This window comes from Suricata suricatta, chromosome X (assembly GCF_006229205.1).
Source record: "Suricata suricatta isolate VVHF042 chromosome X, meerkat_22Aug2017_6uvM2_HiC, whole genome shotgun sequence".
Taxonomy (NCBI): Eukaryota; Metazoa; Chordata; class Mammalia; order Carnivora; family Herpestidae; genus Suricata; species Suricata suricatta.
This window is the reverse complement of record NC_043717.1, coordinates 6,944,672-6,972,141: the sequence shown is the minus strand read 5'-3', so window position 1 is coordinate 6,972,141 and position 27,470 is coordinate 6,944,672.

The window sequence follows — 27,470 nt, the reverse complement described above, 5'->3', positions numbered from 1 at the left end:
TCAGATTGTCTCAAACATTCTTGACATTTGGGGCCAGGTGATTTGTGGTTTGAGGGGCTTCCCTGTGCATTGCAGGACGCTGAGCAGCACCCCCGACCTCTGCCCACCAGATCCCAGTGGCACGCGCTTCCGCATTGTGACAACCAAAAAGGTCTCCACCCATTGCCAAAGGTCCTCTGGGGTGCAAAATTGCCCGCAGTTAAAAGCGACGGCCTTATAGCAAGATAAGTTGGCAATGATACCATATCACAAATTTTGTTTTCTTGAAAATAATGCTGGGGTAATTGTATATTTGAGGAGTAAAAATAGTTTGATGCTAATTGAACCCTGCTTTAAGTTTTTAGCGCTGCTCTGCTGTTATCTACTTGTGAATGGGGTTCAACAGAGTTAATTTACTGCCCTTTTACATTTGTTAGGCAACATGGAATTAATTCACATATGTGGAATTAAAGCCCAAGGAGGGAATCGGGCGTTAGTCCATATATTAAAATGGGTGGAGGGAGATTACCCTAGAAGTTACACAAAGAAGCACTTGTTTCTTTCTCTTGGAGTGGACCTAAGAAACTTAATTTATGTTGATGTTTTTCTCCTTAAGAGTTGGAAACGAAGAAAATAAAGCCAGAACACAAGAACATTTAAAAACAAATAAATCAGTCATTTCTTCCATACTTATTTCAGTTAATAATGTTCTCACCAGATGATAATGGATAAATTTAAACTTCTCCTGGAAGATCATTTTGCATTTGTCCAGGAAACTTATTATAATCAGATGCAAGCTAGCAGTTTGTGAAAACATTCAAAAGGGGAGAGTCCTGAGGAGTTGTTTATATGTAGATATGGAATATGTTTATGTATATATATTTGTCTGCGTGTGCCTGTGCGTGCGTGTGTGTGTGTGTGTGTGTGTGTGTGTGTGTGTGTGTTGTAACCCAGTTTTGCCAGAATCTGAGAGACCAGCCAGGGGACCACTGTCATGACCTACAAGAGACCGGACTAGGTCATTTGGACCTAGATTTTAAGTGGAGGTGATGAGAGCAGGTGATCTGATTTTCTGATGAATGAAATGTGGATATGGGAGGAGTTGAGGCTGTCCCTAAGCTCTTTGGCCAAAGCGTAGAGATGGATGGAGTTGTCATTAGCCGAGATGCAAAGACTAGGAGAAGCAGGATTGGCGGCGAAGGGCAGGCTGGGGAATATTAAAAGCTCCACATTGGGCGTATGACATTTGCCATGCCTATTAGACACCCACCAAGGGCTGTCAAGCAGGCAGGTAAGGGATAAGTAGAGTTAAGAGTTGTACTGCATACAGATAGTACATAAAGTCACATGACTGGAAGAGATCTATTAAAGAGTGATAGGGAAAGGGGAAAAAGAGGGAAGAGACAGGAGGACTGAGTCTCCGGACTCTCTGATCACAAAAGTCAGCTACACAATAGTCAAAAGGTGTAAGCGCCCCAAATGTCCATCAGCAGATGAAACAAGTTGTGATTATCCACACAATGGAGTATTAATAAGCCATAAAAAATTAAGTACTGACATGCTGTAACATGGAGAGACTTCAAAACACTATGCTGGGGCACCTGGGTGGCTCAGTCGGTTAAGGATCCAACTTTGGCTCAGGTCATGATCTCAGTTTGTGAGTTTGAGCCCCATGTCGAGCTCTGCGCTGACAGCTCAGAGCCTGGAGCCTGCTTCAGATTCTGTGTCTCCCTCTGTCTCTCTGCTCTTCTCCCATTTGCACTCTATCTCTCTGTCAAAAATAAATAACATTAAAAAAAACACAATGCTGAGTCAAAGAAGCCAAAACCAAAAGGTCATCATTTCTATGAGTTCTGTTTATACCACATGACCAGAAAAGTTAAATCCACAGAGATAGAAAGCAGATTAATGGTTGGCAGGGACCAGGCAGAGGAGGAACGAGAATGACTGCTCCAGGGACACAGGTGTCCCTGTCATATGATAGAAATGTTTTGGAACTGGACAGAGGGGGCAGGTGTGCAGCATTGTGACTGTACTAAATGCCACTGAGTTGTTTACTTTAAAGCGGATCGTTCTACATTATGTGGATTTTACCTCATTTAGGAAAGATGAGTTGGGGAGAGAAGAAGAGGCCAACAAAGGAGACAAAGAAGCAGCCAGAGGGGCAGAAGGAAAGTCAGAATAGTGTGGTGTCCTGGCCACCAGGTATAGAGAGTGTTTCAAGGAGGCCAGTGGGATGAGCCCTGTAACATGGTGAAAGTAACCAGGGAAACCTCAGTTAGAGCAGCCTCGGTGGGGCGCCTGCAAAAGCTTGATCAGAGGAAATTCTTAAGATTGGGAGGCGGGAAGTTAGAAACGGGAAATAGAGACAAAACTCGGAAAGACTTGTGTTGAAAAAAGAAGTCAAGAATGGAGCAGTATCTGGAGAAGAATTGGGTGATGGGAAAGAAAACTGCATGTTTCGAAAGCGATTTTCAAACTTTGACTTAATGACTCTCTCCACCCCGTAATTACTCAAACGTGGCCAGTGGGGTCTCCCGCTGCAGAGTGGATTCGCTTACAAACCCATCCGTCACCCTAGCCTACCGTTATCACTGAGGGAAGAAACACAGTCAGAGAGCACAATTATAGAAGTGCAAGATGACTAAGTGACATTTGTGTACTTAAGGGGTACATAGCACACACGTGGAGACACATTCTGTTTACCGGCCCTGACTCAGAGGAGCGGAAACGCAGTATTTTAATTGTGTATCGTGCTGCTTTTTTTGGCACTGTACCAGATGCCGACAGGCTTGTTGATACTAGAAAATACTGCGGCCTGCAAATAATAGCTGACAACAGGTTAATATTTGTGCTGCGGAATGAAGCTGTAGACAGTGTTTTCACTCTCATTTTAGTGACCTGTCCAGGAAGCCAGCCTTGACCCGAAGCACGCATCTAATTAGAGCGTCCTCCCCACATGATGGGGGGAGAGCACTGCAAAGACAATGAGATTAAGCCCGAAAGTAGAGGTGACTTGTTTGCTGTTTGGGAGGTGTTCGCGTGAACGGGTTTTATAGTGAGATACTGAAATTGAAGTAGCAGAAACACATAGGAAAAGAGAAGTCGTTCTCAGAGTACAGACACTTCTTTGGTGGAGTTGTGTTATAAATGACAGGAAATAAGGGATGGAGTAGCTGGAGGGGACTGGAATAAATGTTTCTATTTACATAGAAGAAACAGTAGGATACTTGTAAATGTAAGTTTTAAAAGTTTAGGGGTGCCTGGGTGGCTCAGTTGGTTGAGCGTCCGACTTTGGCTCAGGTCATGATCTTGCATTTTGTGGGTTCGAGCCGTGCATCGGCCTCTGTGCTGACAGCTCAGAACCTGGATCCTGCTTCTGATTCTGTGTCTTCCTCTCCCTCTGCCCCTCCCCCACTCGTGCCCTGTCTCAAAAATAAACTATTTTTTAAAAATACAAGTTTTACTTGTTCCTTTCTTTAAAAATCTTTTAATGTGTATTTATTTTTGAGAGACAGAAGGAGAGCATGAGGGAGGGACAGAGAGAGACAAATAGACAGAATCCAAAGCAGGCTCCAGGTTCTGAGCCGTCAGCACAGAGCCCGACGCAGAGCTCGAACCCCCAAACTGCAAAATCATGCTCTGAGCTGAAGTCTGATGCCTAACCAACTCAACCACCCAGGCGCCTCCAGCTTATTCCTCTTTTTACTCATAATTTCTCAAATCTTATTATTAATAGGTGAATGCACTAGCAAATCAATATGCATCACTCACACCTAAGAGCACCATGTTAGGAAAGCAACCATGGCCCTTTCTTTAGTTGACATTTCTTTCTCAAAATAACAAATTAAAGCACACCTTTAAAAATCTGCATTTCATACATTTGTGAGTTTTCCCATGCTTGTTCCTCAAATAAGAAGGGCTAGAACTGCTGTGACAGTGGCCAGCAGAATGGGTACACAGAGTGGGAGGCGACTGATGGATCCACTGGACAATCAGTTCATTTCAGACGTTGGTCTGAGAGCAAACTACATGGTCACGTTGATGCATACGTAGCACTCATGTCGCTCAACCTACTCCTGTCTTTCTAAGGGGAAAAACGCAAAAACGGGATGCGTGGGGAATTGACCGCCAAACATCTGCGTTCAATTTTTCAGCAGCAGTGACCACCCAGAGGGCAGCAGCTTCTTCCCAGGGAAACTCAATTACACCAGCACGAAATACCTTAACCTCCTGGAGAAAAGCTTCTGCCTTTGGTCAAGCAGGGGGAAAAAAACTGCTTTGGAAAGAGTGTCCCAAAGTGCTGTCCCTTCTTTGGTTCAAGAAGGAACTGTAGAGAGGAAAACTTTCTAAGTCCAGTAGTTTTGCCTTCTTCAGGAGCAAATTCTGGAGGGAGCAGGGGAGGCAAAGGGGGGGTCACTCCCGGCCACGTCAGCGAGATCTTGTGTCTTATTGCCAGTCTGTTGAAGTCGTTATCGCTTGAGACCAGAGTATTCTAATTGGGTGCATTCCTGGAAGAATTCAGAACTATATTCCTTTAGGTCAGTGCTTGTCTGGATCAGCCAGAGGGATTTTTAAGGCTGGCCCCCAGGTGCTTCTATGCACTGGCGACATCTTTGAATGTTCCAGAAGCTATGATGGATTCGCATAGAGCCTCAGGTGATGTTCATGGTGTGTCAGGTGCCACTTACCTGCCCAACGAGCCTGCCTTGCCATCTGCTCCGTTGAACCCTCTATGTCAGATTGTCAGCTCTTTACGTTCGCATCGACTCTTCCTGTATCCCTCCTGTTTTATGGGCAACAATGTGTTCTTTACCAGTCTTTACCTACTTCTACATTAGGAGAGTTACCTTTATAAGGTCCAATGCTGAGCCTAAACTTTCTTTTCATGATTTTGACTGAATTATTTGCTGGAGCAGCTCCTGTTTTTATAGCATTTCCTCCTGTTGGGCTCCAGCACCCAGAAGGGAGTGTCTTATTATTCCATGAGAGGGCAGCCTGCCCACTGCCCTGTCACACCATCACCTTAAGGGTAGACTTCAAGGCCCTTCTCTCTTATGGCTTCAAGCCTGTTGTCATGCCTGGTGTATAGTAACATTCTGTGAGTATGTGTTGAACAAATGAGTGGACAAACGAACACATGAATGGGGTGAACTGTCAGTCATTCAGGACCTGAAACATGCTTTGCGCACCAGCCTGGGAGGATTCAACTGTGGACTCTGATGCCAGGTGACCTGGGTAGGAATCCTAGTTTCATCCCTTATTGGGTACTGTGACCTCTCTCTGCCTCAGTTTTCCTCATCTCTAAACTGGGTAAATAGTAATACCTACCTCTCAAGCACCATGAGGGTTACTAGAGGTCATTAAGCAGGAAGAACTATGCACGGCATGTATTAAGACTATGCAAAGATCAACCAGTTTTTAAATCTCTTCGCCATGCCCCCAAATCTCTGCTCAGGTCACATGCAGTCCCACAGCTTTGGGGATGCCGTCTCGTCTCCCGGAGTTTGGCTGTCCCTCTTCCTTACTTACCACGTCCCACAAGCTCCTGTTAAAAAGTTCCACAATCTGTGTGAGCTGCCATAGTCATAGGCACCACCACGTGTATACCTCTGTTGGAGTGCTTATATTATTTTGTAACTGGCTGTTGTCTGTCCTTCCCACAAAAATATGAGCTCCTGTAGGGTTGGGACACTCCTTCATCTGTAGATCCCTGGTGGGGCCCATGAGAAAAATTGGACCCCCCAAAATGTCAGACATTGAGGAGTGTCTGGACCACAGTGACATTTCTGAGTAAGAATATATCTCTGTGTTTGACTACGTTTTTGAGGCATTAACTGGATAAAACGCCAAAGCAGCTTTTCTCCAGGAGTAACTAGAAGATTCAAAGAACTGAAAGCTGAAAGATAATATGTGAATTACGAGGATGCGAAAGAATGCAACAGCTCGCCAGGAACTTATCAAATTCCAAGTGCAGTAAATTAAATAAAACCAGAGGCTACTGCGAGAGACAGTTTTGAAACTGATACGGTTCAGTTGGTGGAAGGAGGGCGCAGCCCAGGCTGCACTGTTGCGGGGCTGCTTTTAGCAAGCTTTTCAACCTTCCAGACTCTCCCCAGACTCAGGGTGATGTTATCATGTATGGTTCATTATCAAAACCCCATCCTCAGAGCAGAGAAGAAACATTAAACATGTCCATCATGGGTACAGAGCAAAAACAACTTGTGCCCTAGGGTCAGGTACACCAGTTCGGAATCTAGAATGTCTGAAACTTTCTGATACCAGTATTTATTTTCTTAGTGCCTGTCGCCAAAATTCAAACGCTTTGGTTCATTTCTCACTAGTGCTTAGGTTTGGGTCATATAGAGTACTGTGTTTAGTGATATTTTTTGCAGCGATTAAGGTGACAAGATATCTCGTCATTGTTAAAGTTGTTTATTAGAATAGAGTCAACATCATAAAGCAGTTAAGAGTAAGGACTCCGCAGCCAGACGCCCTCCATTCAGATCCCAGCTCTACCACTTGAGAGCCTTGGATGATGCGCTTGGATTCTTCAGGCTTCAGCGTTTCCGCCTATAAAACGGGCACCATGGCCGCCGCTATGTCAGAGAGCTATTGTGAGGTTAGCAGAAAATAGCATCATCCTGGAGCTCAAGAAAGGGATATTTGCTTCCATCCATGGATTCCCACTGGGCGCCAAGGGGCCTGCTGCCCTGCCTCGGTCTTGCCATGCTTCTGAGACACACCTGATCATCTCTCAGAGATCTATGCATCCTTACTCTCTTAAAGTATGATGTGGCTAAGAGAGAAGCAACAGTTTCACAGAATGGTTTAGCCAGTTATTTCTCTTTATCAACGGCAAGGAGGCTGGCCCTCAGCTGAAAGATCCACAGACTTAGAATGCATAAAGCATAATGTGATCCTTCTCAACCTTGGCTTCCATCCACTCAACGTTAAGTAAAACTCAGTGTCTGAGCCCCCCCCCCCCCCCCGCCCAGACAAATTAAGTCAGAGTCTCCTACAGGAGGATACTTGGGATCTAGTATATTCTTATAGGCCCCCAGGTACTTAGAATATGTAGCAAAAGTTAAGAGAAATTGTGATAATTGCTCAATGTGGTGGGAAGAAATTAGACCAAAACGAGGCCATTCAAAACTAGATCTATTGGCAGTTCCTCAGAAAGTTAAAGATACATTGCCATATGACCCAGCAGTTCAGCTCTGCGGTGTGTACCCGAGAAAAGTATATTCAACACTGAAACTTATACATGAATGTTATTAGCAGCACTATTCGTAAGAGTCAAAAAGTGAAAACAACCCAAACGTCTGTCAGCTGATGAATGGGTACATAAAATATGGTTGATCCACACAATGGACTATTATTCGGCCATAAACAAGAATGAAGTAGCGATTTATGCTACAACTTGGATGAACCTTGAAACTATTACCCTAAGTGAAAGACACCAGGCACAAAAGACAACATATTGTATGACTCCACTTATATGAAATGTCCAGAACAGACCGTAGAGACAAAAAGCAGATTGGCAATTTCCAGGGGCTTGGGGTAGGGGGCAATGAGGAGTGACTGGTATTGGGGAATGGGGTTTGGGGGGAAAAGCAGTGATGAAATGTTCTAGAATTTTATAACAATAATGATGATTGCACAACTTTGTGAACATACAAAAACAAACAACTACAACAACAAAAAAAATGAACTGTACACTTTAAAAGGGTGCATTTTGTGATGTGTGAATTCTGTCCTTTAAAAACTATGTCTGTGGCGCCTGGGTGGCTCAGTCGGTTAAGCCTTCGTCTTCGGCTCAGGTCATGATGTCACATTTGTGGGTTCGAGCCCCGCATCAGGCTCTGTGCTAACAACTCAGAGCCTGGAGCCTGCTTCTGATTCTGTGTCTCCCTCTCTCTCTTCCCCTCCCCGCTCATTCTCTGTCTTTCTCTGTCTCAAAAATAAATAAAACATTTAAAAAAAATAAAAACTAGGTCTGTTCCTTCCTGTTTGTGTGACACGGGCATAGGAATTACTGAAACTGTTTGAACTCTCTGTGTCTCTCTTCTATAAAACAGAGGAGAGCTCCCATCAGGGACGTTGAAAGGAATGACGTTGATGATGTCTGTGGAGCCCCTGCACATGGTCTTCCCTCGACACATGGGAGTGCGCCGCCCCTTCCCTCCCTGCCTGAATTCCACAGAGGGCCCCATGGCGACACTAAGGGACAGGTGGCCACAGGGAAATAAAGAGCACCGAGCAAAAGAGTGAGAGCTGCCCAGTCACCCCTCCCTGGTCCAGCTCCTCCTTTATGAGCTGGCGCTAATCTCAGGCAGGTCATGCTGGATGTGACGCATGGAATGTTTGCAACCTTCACCCTTGGTGTGATGGTATTTGAGATGGGAGGTTCTTAGGGTTGGATGAGGTCATGCGCGTGAGACCCTCAGCATGGAAAAAGTGTTTTTACAAGAGACACCAGAGAGCTTGCCATCTCTGTCTCTCTGTCATGTGAAGACACAGCAAGAAGCTAGCTAAGCAAGAGAGCCTCCCCCAAGAACCGAACTGGCTGGCACCTTGATGTTGCACTAGTGGTCCAGCCTCCAGAACTATGCAAAATAAATGTCTGTTCAGTCATTCAATTTATGATATTTTGTTCGGGCAGTCTAAGCAAACTAAGACATGGAGTGAAATCAGGGATAGTGCTTTGGAGAGATGACACATTCAACAAAGGTCAAGCGTATGAAAACTTTGGCAGCAATATCACAGATAAAATGACATGATTTTCTTTTTTCTTAAATTGTGGCATCTCTTTCCATTTTAGCCATGTGCTTGCCAAACCCTATAGAAGACAAATAATTTAAAAGAAAACTGTATTATCTTTTTCTAAAATGGGAAGATTCACAACTGAAGCCCATATGACATGATTATTTTCCTTATTGCGATGGAGCAAGCAGTTAAATTAGGTTTGCGGAGCAGTGCAATTAAAGTTCTGCTTGGCTAAGGGGGTTGAATTCTGGTTGGATAAGGAGAAAGCAGCATGCTCGAGTTAGTCGCCAACGTTTCTCTGCTCAATTCTGGAGAATTCCCAAGCTTTACCTATCAGTGTTTCGAATCTTCAGGACTTGGAAGGAGACATTAGAATTCTGGAGAATTGCATTCTTGTTAAGTTACTTCCAGCCTTTTCCAAGCATTTTCTTCCACTCTTACAGATATGTTACATTGTTGAATAAATGAGGAATTTTCAGATTGGCATTATTTAAAAAGAATTGTGGCTTCTAACAGATATTCAAACACTGGAAAATGCTGACAAATGTTACTGGGTACTATCTAAATAACTTCACATTCAGGTCTCCATATAAGGTTAACAATACCAGTACCCAGAGTTAGACATGGAAGTCGCCAATTAAAGGACTTAGTTGGCTCTGAAAACTCGTCAATTCTTGAACACCAATCCTAGGATTTGTATAAAATATACTATGCATGTAAACTTATTTCTATCTATTTTATTTACAAAGAGCACACATATATAACATGGCCACAGCTGCCAGCAAGGCTGACTGGTTGACTCACAGCCACTTTTCCGCGCTCCTGTCCTGGTTCCAAAAATGCCAACCTTGTCCTTTGACTCCACGCATGTGTCGGAGTTCCCTGCTCTTACTTTTGACTTCGTGGCAGTGACTTTCATCAAACCAGTTATGTCTCTATGTTGATTGCCAAATTTTAATTCTTGGCGGAGAATTATAACATCTTTTCTCATTTCCTTCTTGCGTTAACATTTTTTTTCTTGAATTGGGGCTTGAGAGACACACATGGATTCCCTGAGAAACGCCAGGAAGGAATTGACACGTGAAATGACTACCCGTGACAAGGCATGGCCTGGCTGTCGACTCTGGCTGGAGGGAGCAGGCTGGGAGACCCTGGGACCTGGACGTTGAATACCATGCTTGCGGGGTGGGTCGAGCTTCAGGCTACAGGCCTGGCTACAGGTGCCGGAAGAAACTGCAGCCTGACAGGCTGTGAAGGCCGCGAGCATCTGCCTGGCAGACCTGTGACTGTGGGGCACATAAACAGACAAGCCAAGGGGCCCAGCTGCTGCCGTGTGCAATCACTCGTGGGGTTTGTGCCCAAGGTCCCCTCCCACAGACTGTGCCTTCCACCGACTAAATGATGAGGAGATACTAAGGCAGGCCCCTTTGTTGGGTGACTTTGGTGGATACATTCTCACGACAGCTTTCCTGAACCTTCCTAAGATGACAGGGCAGACTAGGAGCTTCCGCCTTCTCCCCTTCTCTCCTTCACTGTGACATTGTGCCTCATGATCTGATGGCCTCTCAGCCTTCTCCATTTCCCATCATAGTTCATTGCACTCAGGCACATCCCCCCATGAAATCCTTGTATACTTTATCCTGTGTTTCTCAGAGGATATGAGCTGACACACGGGTCGATCACAGTACCCAGGAATTGTAGCTACAGAACACGGGTTAGGAGATCCAGTGGGGTGCCTGGCGAATGGGAGAAGCACATTAGCAGGAGATTTAGGAACCAATGGGGGTGGTCAGCAATCTCAGCAGCAGGGAGGCAGATTTCAGGAATGTTTTTCCCTGAACTGATGGAGAGCAAGAGAATAGAGCCTGCCAGCGCCATAAGGTACCTAGAAGAGATGAAGACAGTACTTCCCTAAGGAGGCTGAGCTCATTCCAATCACTGAGATGCAGATTGAGCCCAAGAGGTGAGCCAAGAGGCCTCAGGTGAGCCAACCACCCTGGGAACAAAGAAGAAATCCAGTTACAAGAGCTGGGGGCAAGATCCGGGGCAAAATGGCAGCCAAGAAAGTATAAAAAGGTGTTCTAAGTATTAAACCAGAATTCCTTAAAACCTCCCAACAATGATAAAGGTTGGTTGTCTAGAAATTGGCATTGGATCAAATCTTCCATTATGGAGAAGGCTTTTTTTGTAAGAAGCCTGAGGGCTTAGCTATGGGAGAGAGTGGAGCTCCTGAGGGCCTGCAGAGCATGAGAAACCAGAATGGGGCCGCCTACTGAGGTGACTCTGGAACCATCACTTTACAGACTGTTCCTGGGAGCTGGGCTGGCCTGTGTGAGTGAACGCAGACTTAGGGACCAGAGCAATAGTGGACTGAAAGTGCTGGGTGGTTTGAAGTGCATTTGGAAATTGGAAATATGTGTTTGAAAGTTATCCAAGTCACAGTCTGGCCTTAACATTTTTGGCTGATTGATACGGAGAAATATTTATGCAACTATTCATTCTTTTATTCAAAAAATATTCACTGGACAACTTTGACAAAGCAAATATGGAAAGATGCTCAATTGTAAAGATATTTATATCTATGCTGTAACATGTCAATTACTTGCACCTGAAAAGTATATTTGCTTTGTTGAAAGTCTCAAGAAACCATGAAAAATTAAGTGTTGAAATAGCCCAATGTAATCCAAGATCATCAGAATTTAAAGTAATGAGAGTATACCAGTAAATGAGAGGCTTTTAAATGGGTAACTTTATTCACTTTTACTGAGTATCACTATAGATAAAATCAAAGATTCTAGTGTATTTCTCCCAAGACATACGGGGTATTGGCAGCATTAAATCTGAATGTGTTCTCCAAAGAAATATGTAGGCCAATATTTCTCTAACATATACCACTGTCGTTATGGATGACCAAATTTGGCATAGCTATTCTGGAACCAGACCCTGTGCGAACTTAAAGTAGTCTAAAAACCAGGAGAAAATTGGAAGTAAAATCTCCTAATTTAAATGCAAGCTGAAAATATAAGCAGAATTATAAAAGCCCGCCTTTTCAGGTCATTTATCCACACTGGGGCTGGCCACATTGTCACTAATCAGAGAAAGGAATGGTGCAGCTGACTTAGGTCAGTGCACATATTTGCAGTTTAACATATTAAAAATTTTTTCAGCTGAGTAAAATAAATTGAGAACTCCCTCCACCCCCGTCATTGCAAACTTATCAGCAGAGATACGAAAATATTTTATGAGCTTTCAGAAAAGTACTCCCCTAGTGTCAAGACAAAGGCTAATCTTGTTAATCGGTTTCAGACTATTTGTCTCGATGGTCTCTTCCATACCAGGTTAAAAAAAAAAAAGCCATATGCCATGGTCATGTTCTGACTTCAACATAAAGCTGCCCCTGGAACATTGGATACATGTGGGTTATGACAATTGCCTTCAGTGCCTCAATGATATTACCAAATGTTATACCCAAACCGATGGCCTGATGTTACGTTCTGAAAGGCGAGCCTGATTTACTGCTGTGTCTGAAAATTTTATTGGAACAGGATACTGTGTTTTCTTTCCAATGGCTGCACAAGAACTATACGCTCTCTCAGAATTAGCCCAAGACACCTATAAAGCTACTTCCAAGTGTTTATAAGATTGGAATCAAAACATGAGATCATGAGTCTTTTGCTGCAAATATCATTTGTTTAAATGTTCTTTTCTGTCATATTACAATATCAGGAAACTACTCTTTAGGCATTCACTAATAGCCCAACTGAAATCAGAAAAACCAGGCTCAATGTCTGCCTGGGTTAAATATCTATGTTAGTTTAACTTAATGGAAAGGTTGGGGGAAAAAAATAAAATCCCCAAGTCCTTATCTCACATTGATTTACTTTAAGGTAGATGATGGCTTAATTATTTTCTCTCAATATTTATTGGACACCTACCACATGCAGAGACAGAATAATAGGACCCTGGGAGATAAGATAGTCTCTGTTCTCAGTGGGCTCTCACAGTTGAATAGGGAGTAAAGTACCCTGATTACTTTCAAACAGAGCATAAGATCAAAGGCAAGTGTCACCAAACAGAGGGGAAGCACAGCTGTCCAGGTGACTGCATAGAAATGACATCTTCCCCCAGATCCATAGCTTGGCTCTGCCATGGGTGCTTGGACAGGTACACTCGGTTCCAACAAAACTGGCATCAGGAAGTAGCTGATGACTCAGTGTACCACACATCATTCAGTCCTTGGCATGCATAATGTCCTTCCTGGGACAGCATCCCCTACTGCTACCCCATTCCAACCAAATCCACTCACTTGGCTGAATTCCTCTTCATTACTGATGTTTCAAAATAACCACCACTGCCTTTAGGAATCTCCCCTGATCCCTTCCCAAAGAGACTCTCTCCTCTATGCTTTACGGCACCCTTGATTTCTTGTATCACAGTACTTATAATGCTTTACTTATGAGTGCTTGCTTAGTTATTTGACACTGCTAATATAATAGTAGCTCCATGAGGACAGAGACTTAATTGGTCTTGCTCACTAAGGTCTAGTACAGAACCTATATATGATAAGCACCTAATAAATACTTAATTGAGTGAACAAATAGCCTATGACAATTCTTTTTTTTAAAGTTTTGTTAAATGTTTATTTATTTTCAGGGGTGCCTGGGTGGCTCAGTTGGATACGCATCCAAGTTTAGCTCAGGTCATGATCTCACAGTTCGTTGAGTTCAAGCCCCGCGTCGGGCTCTGTGCTGACAGCTCAGAGCCTGGAGCCTGCTTCAGATTCTGTGTCTCCCTCTCTCTCTCTGCCCCTCCCCTGTTCACATCTGTCTCTTTCTATCTCTCAAAAATAAATAAATGTATTAAAAAATTTTTAAATTAAAAAAATACATGCTTATTTATTTTGAGAGAGATACAGAAAGTGTGAGCAGGGGAGAGGCAGAGAGAGAGAGAGGGAGAAGGAATCCCAAGCAGGCTCTGCACTGTCAGCACAGAGCCCAACGTAGAGCTCAATCCCACGATCCAGGAGATCATGACCTGAGCTGAAATCAAAAGTCGAACACTCAAACAACAGAGCCACCCAGGTGTCTTTAACTTATAATAATTCTATAGAAAGCTTTGAGCTAAGAATGTCTTGAACTGTTGAGCAGGTACAACTCCCAGAGACACTATTCATTTTAAAGTCTAGGCTCTCCCTAGAGTTGAACAGTGTCCAACCAGTACAGTCTTACATGATGGTTTTGTCTCCCATCTGCTATGTATTGCACCCAAATTTTCCTTTGTTGAGTTAGTTGAAACGCAGACTTTTAAAGTCTAATAAAAGCCAGAAATTGCATTTTAGCCTGCATGTCCAGTGAAACTCAATAAAAATTCCTTGGAACAATTGCATATGACTTACAAATCTAACATTTGCATGGCCCTACACAGGGATTAAAGTCTTGGAATCTGGTCTAGCAGGAAATTGTTTGTCATTAAAGAAGGCATTCTGGTGGTGGTGACGGGGTACCTTCAAACAAAGGAAATTAAGGCAGCCTTGAGTGAATCACCATTCTTGTTCTTTACCTGCTTTACCCTGTTATGAAAAAGCAACCCCTTTCATCTCCAATCTTTAAAAAATAAAGAAAAAAGGAAGAAATAAAGATAGGAAGGAAGAAGAAGGGAAGGGAGGGAGGGAGGAAGGAAGGAAGGAAGGAAGGAAGGAAGAAAGGAAGGAAAAGAAAAAAAAAGAAAGAAGGGATGAGTTTGCAATATCCCAGAATAGATGGACAAAAAGAAACCCAGAATGGGAATAGAAAAGTTAAAATTGCAATACTGATGTGCTTTTTAGGCTATGATTTTATTAAAATCAACTACAAACTTAATGATTTCTCTGGTTCTGCTCAGACACAGGAGGGTGTCCATCTCACTGGGCCAAGTCAATCAACCATTGATGTTAAAGCAATTATTACCAAGGGATGTACCAAGAGATACCCTTTAATAATGTGGGCTCATCGAGTTAGTTATTGCCTAAGAGTCTCAGCATTTTTGTCATCTGATAAGTGCAGCATCTTGGGATATAGTATTTGCCAGCTGCTCTCAGGTTTACATATTTCAATCCCCAAGAATGCTTTCCTGTATTCCAAGGTTATTCTATCTATAAAAAGTGTGATTTTTTTAAGGATTGCTGACCCCCCCATATTAATTAATAGCTTAATAAGTATAGTAGATGATTCACCTATCACCAAAGATTGGCTATATTGTCTTCTAGCTTGGCTTAAAGCCTTTGAATAATTCTAGTGACTTCAAAACTTTGTTTCCCTGTTAATTCTATTCAGATCTCACTAACTCCTAAGTTCATTTTCCTACCCAGCTCAGAGCCTGATGCCAGGCTAAATCTCACGACCGTGAGATACGACCTGAGCTGAAATCAAGAGTCAGACACTTAACCAACTGAGCCACCCAGACATCCCACCTACTCAAGAATTTAAACTATTCCTTTGGCTTTTGGAGATTCAGAGACAAATCAGGACGGGGACATTTTGACAACAGTCACTAGTTAAATTGCCAAAGTGGTTTGACCAACAACACACAGGTATTTGTACCAAACGTAGGTTACAAATCCCCCTTCTCTTGACCTATAAGAGAGTGCTCACTCTCTTGTACTAGCCTGTCTCTTTATACACGAAGGCCGATGTCTTCCTCCATGAAGGAGATACATGCCTGTTGCTGGAAGCCTCTCCCAGAGCCAAGGAAAAGCCAGCCCTCTCTTCAGATAGGGCTGGAGTATCTGTATTTTTCTTTAATTTTTAAAATTTAAATACAGTTGATACACAATGCCCCATCAGTTCCAGGTGTACAACATGGGGATTCAGCCTGTCTCTGCATTATGCTGTGCTCACCACAAACGTAGCTACCATCTGACACCCCCCAATGTTCTTATGGTACCATTGGCTATACTCCCTGTGGACTTTCTATTTCCCTGACTTATTTATTCCATCCTGGAAGCCTGTATCTCCCACTTCCGTACACCCATTTTTCCCACCCCCCCAACCCCTTCCCTCTGGCAACCGTCAGTTTGGACTTAAGAGGATGTTATAGTCAATGAAATAAGACTGAGAAAGACCATACCGTATTGTTGCACTCATACATGCAATCTAAAAAATCAAGTGAATAAGCAAACAAAAAGCAAAATCAGACCGATAAATACAGAGCATCTGTATTTTTAACAAAGCTGTTATATGCATGGCAACCTTGTGGGGGGACTGTGCACTGGGGGGACCCACAGCTTAGTTCATGCCTCTCCCAACATCCCTACTTTTCTTATCTCATGGTTATGTCCTGGTCTTACATTTTCTGCCAAGTATGTCCCTTGGATAACAGGGACTAGAGTCTATGCGTCTTTTATTCTTCCGTTGGTGTCCAGGGCAGTGTCTTGCCCAGAGAAGGCATTCAGGTTAACATTTGTTCTGTTGAATCATGTTGAGTGTGTATGGTTGAGAGATGTGTAGACAAACACATCAGGCATGTTTGCACTGAATTTCAGGGAGAAGTCTAATTCATCAACAAAGCAAAATTACTTGTGTCCTTGGCCATTTGCCTTTTGGTTTTCCATATTCTGTGAGTGTAGATATTCCTGAAAGGATGGAAAAAAGTACAAGTTTGATCTTAGCATAAATTGTAGAGCACTGTCCAAGAAAATTTTCTAGGATGATGGGAGTGTTCTAATCCCTGGTGTTCGATATGGTAGCCACATGGGACTCCCAAGCAACTGAAATGTGGCTTCGGTGACAGAGGCACTGAATTTTTCATTTTACTTACTTTTAATTGCTTTTTTGAATAAGTTCTTATTTTTTGATTGGCACCCTCATTTTATTATTTTTGTTTTTATTATTTTTTTATTTTGTTTTTTTTTATAATATAATTTATTGTCAAGTTGGCTAACACACAGTGTGTAAAGTGTGCTCTTGGTTTTTTGGGTAGATTCCCGTGATTCATCACTTACATACAACGCCCAGTGCTCATCCCAACAAGTGCCCTCTGGGTGATGGTAATTGCTTTCCATTTAAGTAGCGTCCTGTAGCTAGCTACCTGCTTCCTTATTGGCCTCTCTAGAGGATAAGTAGGTAGCCTTTGGCACTAAGATGGTGAGCATTTGCACCCTTCTCTCTTTTTTCCTCCCCAACGTAGTGTCTGGTACATTATTTACTTATTACTTGTTTTTTGTTAACCTGAACTGAACATTTTCACTCTTTTCCCTTCCTTTCCTTGGCTCTTCTTGTTTCGTTTCTTGTTTGTGTTTTGGTTTGTTTATTCATGCATGCATACATACTTACATGCTCCATTTAAAGGCATTTTCCTTCCTGTGTGTTGGTCTGTCCCATTGGTCCTGTTGGGAACCCTCACGGATACAATAGAATCTAAGATACAAGCCTTTCATCTCCCTGAACTTGATAGGGTTTTAAGAATATACAACTTGCTTGGGTGAAGGGATCAGTAAATACTATCTGAAGGTTTTAGATGGTTTCTACGTGGCTCTTCACTGTTCTTGTCCACCTGGAGATTTCGATCTCACATTTTGAGGTCACATATGGATTGGCCAGACATTTCAAGTATCACTTCCTCTCCCTTTGGCCCAACCTGAGGCTTAACACCCTTGCTAATTCAACTCTCCCACAAAGTCAGTTGTCATGCCAAGATAGGTACAGAGATGGGCCTATCTGATTAAAAACCCAGCCATGCAGTTTAAAATGTCAGACCGTTAAAATGTAGAACTAAATGAAGCAAGTAATCCAGTGATTTCCTAGCCAGGAGTACCAGATGCATGCACCTGGACTCCGTTTGTAGATGTTGACAGTGCTGCTTGGCTGTAATCCTTTCCAGCTGAATCCTCTGGTAATGGATTGTGTTGGACGGTCTTTAGTTTGGATGGTTAACTTCAATGGCATCAAGAAGAAGGAGATCATATGGGTCTTGGTTTTCAGGGGTGTTTAATAGACATCATCTCCTCCTTCCAAATATGACTTCAGCATTTTGCAGGGAGGGGCATTTCAAATATTAGGGCAGGGGTTCTCAAACTTGAGCATACCCTGGAGGGCTTGTTAAACACAGATGTTGGACTCCCCCCACCCCCTCAGAGTTTCTGAATGTGAGGAGGTGCTGAGAATTTGCATTTCTGACAAGCTTCCCACTGATGCTGCTGGTCTAGGGACCACACTTTGAGAAACACTATCTTTGGGAGTATAGAGCTCCCATAAATCTTTACTTTCCCAGGATGGTTCCAAGGGCTTATCATTTTATTCTTTTCTACAAAGCTGATTTTTTAAAAGAATTTATGGCTTAACTTGTGTACGTGTGTCAGATCTTTTATGAACATATACGTACAAATTATTTCATTTGACAGGCATTCCCACTGTATGCCAAATGCTGTGCTAGCTTCTTAGGCTGCAGAGGTGAGCTAGAATGACTGCGTCTTACAGGGATTGTGGTAGTGAGTGAGAGCACAGAGTGCAGTGCAAGGTATACAAGAAACTGTGGTGGTGACTGGTGCTAGGAAGGCTGGAGCACCTGAAAGACATGTGACACAGACTTGGATGCTTGGGGAAGATCTTCCTGGAGGAGGCGACATTCAAGTTGAGATCCAGTGAGTGCTAAGTAATTAGGTGGTGTCAAAGAGAAGGTAGGAGGAGAGGAGGGGAGAAAGAACAATAATATGAAGGACTCCAGAGGAGCTACATTGGAGTTCCCTGCAGGAAGTGATAGAATCACTGTGTGGCTGGAGCATAGAATTTGACAAAGGAGGCTGTCACATGCCTGGGAGGGATGGACAGGCTCTGGACCCCACCAAGCCTTGGGCGCAGTGCTTAGGACTTCGGATTCTTTCTCATAGCCTCAAGCCAAACTTCCTATGTGCTGTAACCTTCACCCCTGTTTTCATTTTGGAAAATAGGGTCACCCAGGGTGGGGGGGGGGTGAAGCAAAGATGAATTTTATTTCATTAAAATAGCCTGACACATGTAGATCAAATAAGAGCGGCCAATGCTGCGATCAGTGTGACTTTATCTCCTACACTTGATTTGGAAAAGTTGAATGCCTCCTGCCCCAAGATAGAAAACATTTCTTCTCATTATTAGGTAACGTGCAGCTGTTATGGTTATAGATGCTCTTTGGTTTGCAAATCAGTGTCCAATCCAGGATATTAATGAAAATGCTGAACTTGGATTTAAAGGCAGCAAGCACTTCATTGCTTTCCCAAGCTTGAAGCTTCCAGTGGAGAAAGTGGGCACAGACTCTGATTTCTCCCCTTCCACGGTTCCCTACCATGCTGGCCAGATGGCTCAAGGATCTAGGCATACGAGGGAAGAACAAAAGGAAGGGGAAAGGAATGCTGGCTTTGCTCTCTCTATGGCTGGCAGATGTTTAAAGCTGTGTTGGTTTTGGGGTTTTTTTTTTTGTTTTTTTGTTTTTTGGGTTTTTTTTTTTTTGGTCACATGAGCGTTTTTGAGAACTCCTTGGAGGATCTCTGCTTAAACCCTGGGACCTTGATGCGCTTGAGTTAGGCAGGTGCATCTCTCTTCTGTTTGGTCACTGATGTCCTGTCTTTCTACCAGAGCTGTGTATCAGATCCTCATAGTATCTTTCATGCTGTGCCCTTACTCTGACTGATCTCCCAGAAGCTGGGACAAACATTCCATGCACTCTGCCAGCGTGCCGCACCTCAGTCTCAGCATCGCCTTGTTTGGCTGCTTAGGGGCTCTCTCTCTACAAAGCAGAGAGAGAGAGACAGAGACAGAGACAGAGAAACAGAGACACTTTAGGCCTTGAATACCTACTGCCCTGAAGTGTAAGGGGTATGTTAATGCTCCCAGAGGTGACCCTTATAAAGGGGACAGTGAGAATCAATAGATAAATTGCTTTACTTCCTTTGTTTTGGGTTTACTTCCATTTCACTTGATGTAATATTTCTGAGAACTGTTCTAGTTCCCCAGATGATCTTTTTTTAATTTTATTTAAATTCCAGCTAGTTGACATATATGGTAATATTGGTTTCAGAAGTAGAATTTACATACAACACCCAGTGCTCCTCCGCACGGGTGTCCTTAACACCCATCACCCATTTGGCCCCTCCCCCAGCAACCTCCCTCCATCAACCCTGAGTTTGTTCTCTATCTTAAAGAGTCTGTTATGGTTTATTTCCCTCTCTCTTTCCCCCCTCTTACATTTTTATCTGTTTTGTTTCTAAAATTCCACATATGCGTCAAACCATATGGTATTTGTCTTTCTCTATCTGACTTATTTCACTTAGCGTAATATATTCTAGCTCCATCCACATGGTTGCAAATGGCAAGAGTTTATTCTTTGTGATGGCTTTGTAATAGTCCTTTATATGCACACGCACACACACCACACCACACCTTCTTAATTGGGTCTGTGTCCTAATCGCCTATACTGTTTACCAACACAGTAACTCACTCTTCTGTGGCCTTTTCTCCCTTTCCTGTTTCACTTTCCTCATTCCCTCACTTCTGTTCCAAATACCACCTCTGAAATGAACTCCACTCAAGTCATTATCTCAGGCTGTGTTTTCAGGAAAACCCCAAAGTAAGATGTCCTGGAGTCCTGGTTATCTTTTTCTGGGATCCTCTTACTCTATAGGAAGACCAGTTGGACAGGAGCCCAAACCATACCCCACTTGCCATCTTTCTTAGGTTTCTCACATCTTGGCCAAAGGAATTACAGACACATCACGTGACCTTTAAAACTCTGGGCATGTGGACCATCCCAATCAGCCAGCCCTACCCTGCTTCCCTCTAGAATGGGAAAAACAAAATTCCATTTACTCTCATAATTCCATTCGGATTGCTGTAACAAAAATACCATAGGCTAGGTGATTTCTAAACAGCAGAAAGGTATTGCTCACCATTCTGGAGATTAGAGCCCAACATGTGAGTAGCAGTATGGTCAGGTTCTGGTGAACGCTCTCTTTCAGGTTGCAGACTAAGAACTTCCTGCTATGTCCTCACATGGCAGGAGGGGCCAGCGAGCTCTATGGAGTGTCTTTAATAGACACTTATCCCATCCATGCACACTCTTCTCTCATGACCGAATCACCTCCCAAAGGTGCCACTTCCTAATATTGTCACTTCGGGGACTAGCATTTCAAATATGAAAATTGAAGGGACACAAACATCTACAGCACAGCAAAAAGGAAAAATGAAATTCCAAAGGGAGTTTAGCTGTCTGTGCCACATAATTCAAAAAAAAATCATAGAACTCAAGTGCATAAATCTCCAGAATGAAAAGCCCCACTGAAAGTGTAGTTGAAAGACTAAAAGAGACCCACATCCCAGTACATCACTGTGTGTCTTAGCCGAAGCCAGGTCCCTGCGCGCTCGTCCCCGGCGTTTGGTCCCCGGCGTTCGGTCCCCGGCGTTCGGCGGTACCTGTCTCATCCGCCCCGACCGGCAGGGCAGAGAATCGTTGCGGGTTCTTTTCCTGAGAGAGGGAGAGAAAACAGGGCAGGAGGGAGAAGCAGAGAGTGAAGACAGCACACGGAATCTGATCAAGCCTCTTCTTTTATTGAGAAAACACCCTATCTTATAAAGGTTTCAAGGCGGGAAAACAAGGCAGCTGACCCAGGTCAGTTGCTAGGAAACGGGGTTAAGGGATTAAGACTGGAGTAAAGGGAACCAGACTAAAGTGTTGTAGCGCAGCGCCTGAGGGGCTGAAGCTCCCCTGCCTGCGGGCGGTTGAGCTTTGATCTTCTGGCTTCTCCTCTGGCAGGGAGTGGCGCCCCCCTGCCTATTTTTGCAACTCCCCTCAGGGAGTGACAAATCCGGCTAGCAAATGGCCAAGCGGCTGAATCTTTGCCGCTTCTCACAATTGTGAAATTACAGAACATAAGTGATAAGAAGGTTGTTAAATATTCCAGGGAGAAAAGTTGGGTCCTAAATGAAAGGTCAGAAATGAAAACTATTGGAAACTTCAGTAACTGGAAGAAAAAGGAGCAATAACTTCCAGAAATTCTAGGGGAAGATAATTTCCAACCTAGAATGTTGTACTAGCAAATTACCCATTTGAAATGAAAGCAAAACAAAGATTTTTGAAAAGGTATCCCTAGTGCATCTTTTCTTAGGAACTTTCTGTAGCATGGGTCACACGACAGTGAACTAAGAAAAAAGTGAGGTCCTAGAAGACAGGCGATACAACACAAGAAAGAGGAGAAGGTTGATGGTAAAGAGAACTTTCTAAGAAGGCAGCTGTTTTAGGATTCCAAGAAAGTGACAGGTCCCACTGGAACATAAAGATGGAGGGTACTAGACGGGGAGTCATAATAACTGATATATGAACTGAGAGATTTGATTGCATGGAAATCTGGATTGCCATAAGATTATGCTGTATTGGAAGAATTAACTGTAGGTAAAAGGACAGGAAAATAGGACAATTATTAACCCTCGAAAAAAGAGTTTACAAGAAATTAAGTTTAATCATAGTAAACATTTGGCTTATATGTACCTAATAATACTAAAGAACAATTTAGCCAAAAGTTATCTTCTACCCATATTTGGATGATGGGTTGAAGTAAAGGAGGAGAGAAGAGAACTGCATAATTATATATCAAAATGACGAATAAATAGATGATGTCACTTAAAAGGAACTGGTTCTATTATGAAACTAACTTATTCAGAGCTAACTTTGGATTTTGGAGCTTGTTATATAAACTATTTCCCCCAAGTGTTCCCAAAACATGTTTAAGAAAGGTGTATGTTTTCCATCTAGATGGTCTAGGAGATTCATGCTTTGGTACAGTTTCTACTCCCAGCACATGGCAATCAGATACCAAAAAGATTAAAAGAAAAATAAAAAGGAAAGAGCATGTAATGAGAGTACCATTTCCATGGTCCAGAAATATAACAGAAAAGCAACATGGTAGGCAGAGGAGAAGCAAGAGACTTCTTGGAATCCGGTCCGAGAGCAGGCAGTTGTCCTTCTGCAATTAAGGGAGACTTAAAGTACTCTCTGGTTGTCTATCTCCACTTGATGTGCACTAAGATAGGCTCACTGCTTACAGCCAGGACCCATAACGGGACTTCCTCTCTCCTGACTAATGAAAGGAGAAGCCAAACACTTTCTACCATTTACTGCCTGGGGCCATAACGCATAATTACCTGTGAGCCAAGCCAGTGGAAGGACTCTGGCACAGTTGGTTAACAAGAAGCTTAACCAAATTACCAAATAGCTTAGGGCCCAGGTCTGTGGTATCTCTATCTCACTGCAAAGGGCATAGGCCCTAAATTACATTCTAAACCTGGTTCTAGAGTTGTACTCCAGGGCCTGGAGAAAGAAACAACAAAATTACTTGAAAGATATAGGTGAGCGTTGAAAGAGAGAGAGCAAGAGAGACATAAAAACGAAATCTCCCTCTCCAAATGAGCTTGCAAATCAAAATGTAAAGACAAGTGAAGACATCTAATACGAAGAACAGCCAAAAATAATAATTAAATCAATGTTTAAGCTCTTCCTGCTTATAATTAACTTATAGAGAAGCTTGGCAAAGACTAAACACATACGTTTCGTTTCCAGAAAGCTACAGTAATAGACATTCTTTTCCCTATTTTTCCAGGCAAGTAGAACTAAAAACTCAGGATGTTACACAGAAAACGAACATAACAATACTTTGAAAAGTAGAGAAAAGAAGGAAGACTGACTAAGGACTTCGCATGAGGTTCTCTTTTTACATCAGCCTGGATGCCTAGAAATGACAACAGACACAGATTAAAAAAAAAAAAAAGGACCAGGAAAAGGGCAAACTGACAACATAAGTATCAAAAATAAATAAAAGATTAAAAAAATTTAAAAAAAGAAATAAAAGTTTAAGAAAATATATTAAAAGAGAAACAAGATATTAAAATGGAATGAGCAAGGGAAAAGTAATTAATTTGTAACACTGTTAAAGGGTTTTGGTGTTGATAAAATGTGTTTGACTAGGAGTTGACCCTATCAAGAATCTCCAGGATCTCTATATATTTTAAGTATTTCATTAACAAATTAAAAGAATTTTTAAGAGAAAGAAAATTTATATGCAGACTAAGAAGCGCAATATTGAAAAAGAGGTAGTGCAGGGAGTAATTTACAAAGGGCTGAAAGCATGGCTTTGTCTATGTTACAGTTTCCTGGTTATCAAAAATATGGTGATCAGGATTGATCAGACTTATCAAGGTCTTATTTTCAGTTTTTATTGTCTGTGGAGAAATACAAACCTCTTAGAAGAGCAGTCCAATTTTTTAAAAGCTCCAAATAAAACATCAGAATGTGTGAATATAAAATGTGGGAAGATATGAAAAAGGCTACTCACTATGTAATGGATGAGGACATATTTATCTTGTCCAAATAGTGAAGGTTTTGATATCGATATGATTAGTTTGACCTGCAAGTTGAATATACCAAGAACCACATTTTCAGGATAAATTTCAGAAAAGATATGCCAGGAAATTGATTCTATGGGGATAGATAATTACATTAGTATTTTCTTTTAGGATGCAAATACTCCTATCATAATCTGTGCTCACTTCCCCAGTCTACAGCTGTATGTCCTGAAAGTAACCAAAGAGAGTTGTTCTTGTTGAATTATTTGTCACAAAGTTTTTAGAACTTGTCAATCTCATATCCAAAGGCCCACACATCATCAGCCCTTATGTGTTAATTTGTTGTAGGTTTAATTGTTCTACAAAGCTCCTGCCCTCAGGAGTATAGCCTTAGAAATCGATATTATCAATCTAAATGTCCTATTGATAGCGGGATGGCTATGTCACTTGAGGTAATGTCACATGAATATCTTCCCTAGTAATCTGCAGAACTAGTAAATATGGAACGACAAGGATAGGAGAATGTGGAGTGAAAAACATTTGGGCAGAATTCTATGCACTCTCTGTTAGTGTGCAAAATGTAATGCGTATATTAAAAGAGAATCATAAAGAGCTATTGCAATTGGGCAGCAAGATAAGTGGGTTTTTTCCCTTTTTTCCAAAAATTTTCATATAAATATTATTTTTATAGTTATTTTACTTTATAAATCCAATGTGATTATATTTCAAAATAATTTAAAGTAATTTGAATAATAGTGAGAAAAAGGCACACTTTTAGGAGCTAAAAATATATCAAAGAAAGGAGAATGAATGCGGCATGAAAGAGGAGGTTCACAATGGCACATTCAGCAGTAAGAAGAGTGGGGGGTTCAGGCCAAGGAACAAATCAAATACCAATGCCCAGAAGAAAAACAACACTTGAGAGTTAAGCACTTCAGATTTTTTATTAGCTCTTAGTAAATAAAGCAAGATTAAAGCAAAGCATTGGAGACAGCCAAGAGATCTTCACCCTTCAACCTCCTCTTGTCTTGGCGGTAAGCACGAAGGAATTAAATAAAGACCATATGTTCTATTCTTTTACCTGGTCAAGCGGGCTATAAGGGTTTTGAAGGAAAATAAAATGAAGACAAGTTTCCAAAGCATTCAGGTGCACAGCTCAGCTTGGAAAGCTGAACTTTGCTTTCACTCGAAGTGGTCACTGAATGCAACCAAGAGTAGCCAGTGCTCGACCAGAATCCTGTACAGCGTGGTTTCTCACAGGGCTTAAGGATCCTAGTCGTGACTGCCTGCAGCACTCACTGGGCCTTTTTCTCTCTTCAAAGCATTCTATGCATTCTTACCTTTTACTTAAGCAAACCGCCATTCTGCCCCACAAGCTTAATTCATAAAATGGAGGAGACTGAGACAGACAAGTGTGCATGTTTCCCAGATTTGAAATGGAAGACGAATCAGGACATACTAAGTCACATCCCTACTAAGGTTGAGTTTAGTAACTTGTTTTTGAAACGTCCTGATCTAGGTTTTTTTTTTTTTTAATTAGGGTGAAACGTAAGTGAAAAATGAGCACCCCATCAGGAATGCTGTGTAGACTCTGACTTTCTGTGTACCACCCCCTTTTCCCAGCCCAAGCATAAAGAGATAGGTCTATTCCAGCAATAGAGTCACTGATACCCATGCCCCGCCCTGCACAGAGCACCAGGAAATGGAGCATCCATCAGGTTCTGGTCCTGAATCTTAGCTTCCTAAGCATTTTCTTATAAGCAGGCATCTAAGAGCCAATAATGACCTTCAAATTGAACCCATACCACATCACTTTTATTACTTAACATGGAGTCCACCCAGACTGCATGAGAGGAAGCAATTCATTAGTAACACCCGCTTAAGAGTAATTTTTAATATTATTTTCCTTAATGACATCAAACCTAACCTCGTGATCAAGACTCTGTCAAGATAGAACTAACCAGATGATCTTCTGCTCCACCCCCATTACTGTTTTCCTCATTATCATGTGAATTTCTCTTTATAATGTTATTGTAATAAGGTGGGGTCTCACGTCTTGGGCAACAAGGAGTAGAAAATGTGTAGAGTAGTTGTGGTATCGATCTTTAGGATCTAGTCAGTTTCCCACAATTCTCTTGATTCCTCAAATTCTTGTGGTAGTAAGAATGCAAACTGTGTCATAGCTTTGCCTGCATTCTCTTCCTGCATTGTCTGCCTGCTACCCATGGGTCTGGCCGACCTACACGTTGTCTATTGAACTTGCTAATTTAACTCCTACTTGCTGGTTTTGAGGCTTTTCCCCTAATCCTACAAAATTGAGGCCTCCTTGATTTATCATTTCCATTCAACAATATTTTTAATAAAGATTGGCATTTAAATCTGGGCTAAGGTTTGCAATTGTAAGGACACTTAAATGTATTCTTTTTCTCTGGTTCATTACTACAGATTTGAGAATGGTGCTAGTAAGAATATATTCTAAAACTGCCAACTTTCTTCATTTGATAAGCAATTTTCTTAGGTTTAATAGACAATTATAGGATTTCAGTAAACAAGATAGTTCTGACCTAGAATGAGGTTGATATTTGTCATGAGCTGTTTATCTTCTCTATCTCCTCAGGGATGTCCTTGGAATTTTTAGGACTCATCACAGCAAAGCAATAAAATTGCCTTTGACAATTCTGATCATGTCTAAGAAAATCCAAAACAAAAAGTGCCACCCGAATTTGCCTGTCAGATACTTTAGCATATCACAGGAGGTCTCTTCTAAGAAAAGAAGCTGGAGTCAATGAAAACTCAACACTATTATACCATAAATTTATCATTGCTAGGTTTTCTGGCTAGGAGCCATGGTCTCCATGGTCTAGGGAAATATTCTCTAGAATCTTAAAGTTCTTCGATGAATTTTTAAATTTATGTGTTTTTATGTCAATAATAATCTAAAAATAATATAAACATAAGCTGGATCACATGTATGATAATTTAACCATGAAATCAGTCCACAGTTATACCAAATCCCTGAAGCCAGTTGCATTTTAGAATTCGGTTTTCCAGGGGTGCCTGGGTGGCTCAGTCGGTTAGGTGCCTGACTTCGGCTCAGGTCATGATCTCACAGTTCTTGAGTTCAAGCCCTGCAACGGGCTCTGTGCTGACAGCTCAGAGCGTTAAGCCTGCTTTGTATTCCGTGTCTCCCTCTCTCTCTGCCCCTCCCCTGCTTGCTCTCTCTCTCTCTCTCTCTCAAAAAATAAACATTAAAAATTAAGAATTCACACTTTTTCAGATCTTAGGAAGCTTATGTGGTGCATATGCTGTGTATTATGTAATACCTACAGTGGATGCTGGGGAAACCCCAGGAAGTCAATCATATGAATATTTCTTTTTTTTTTT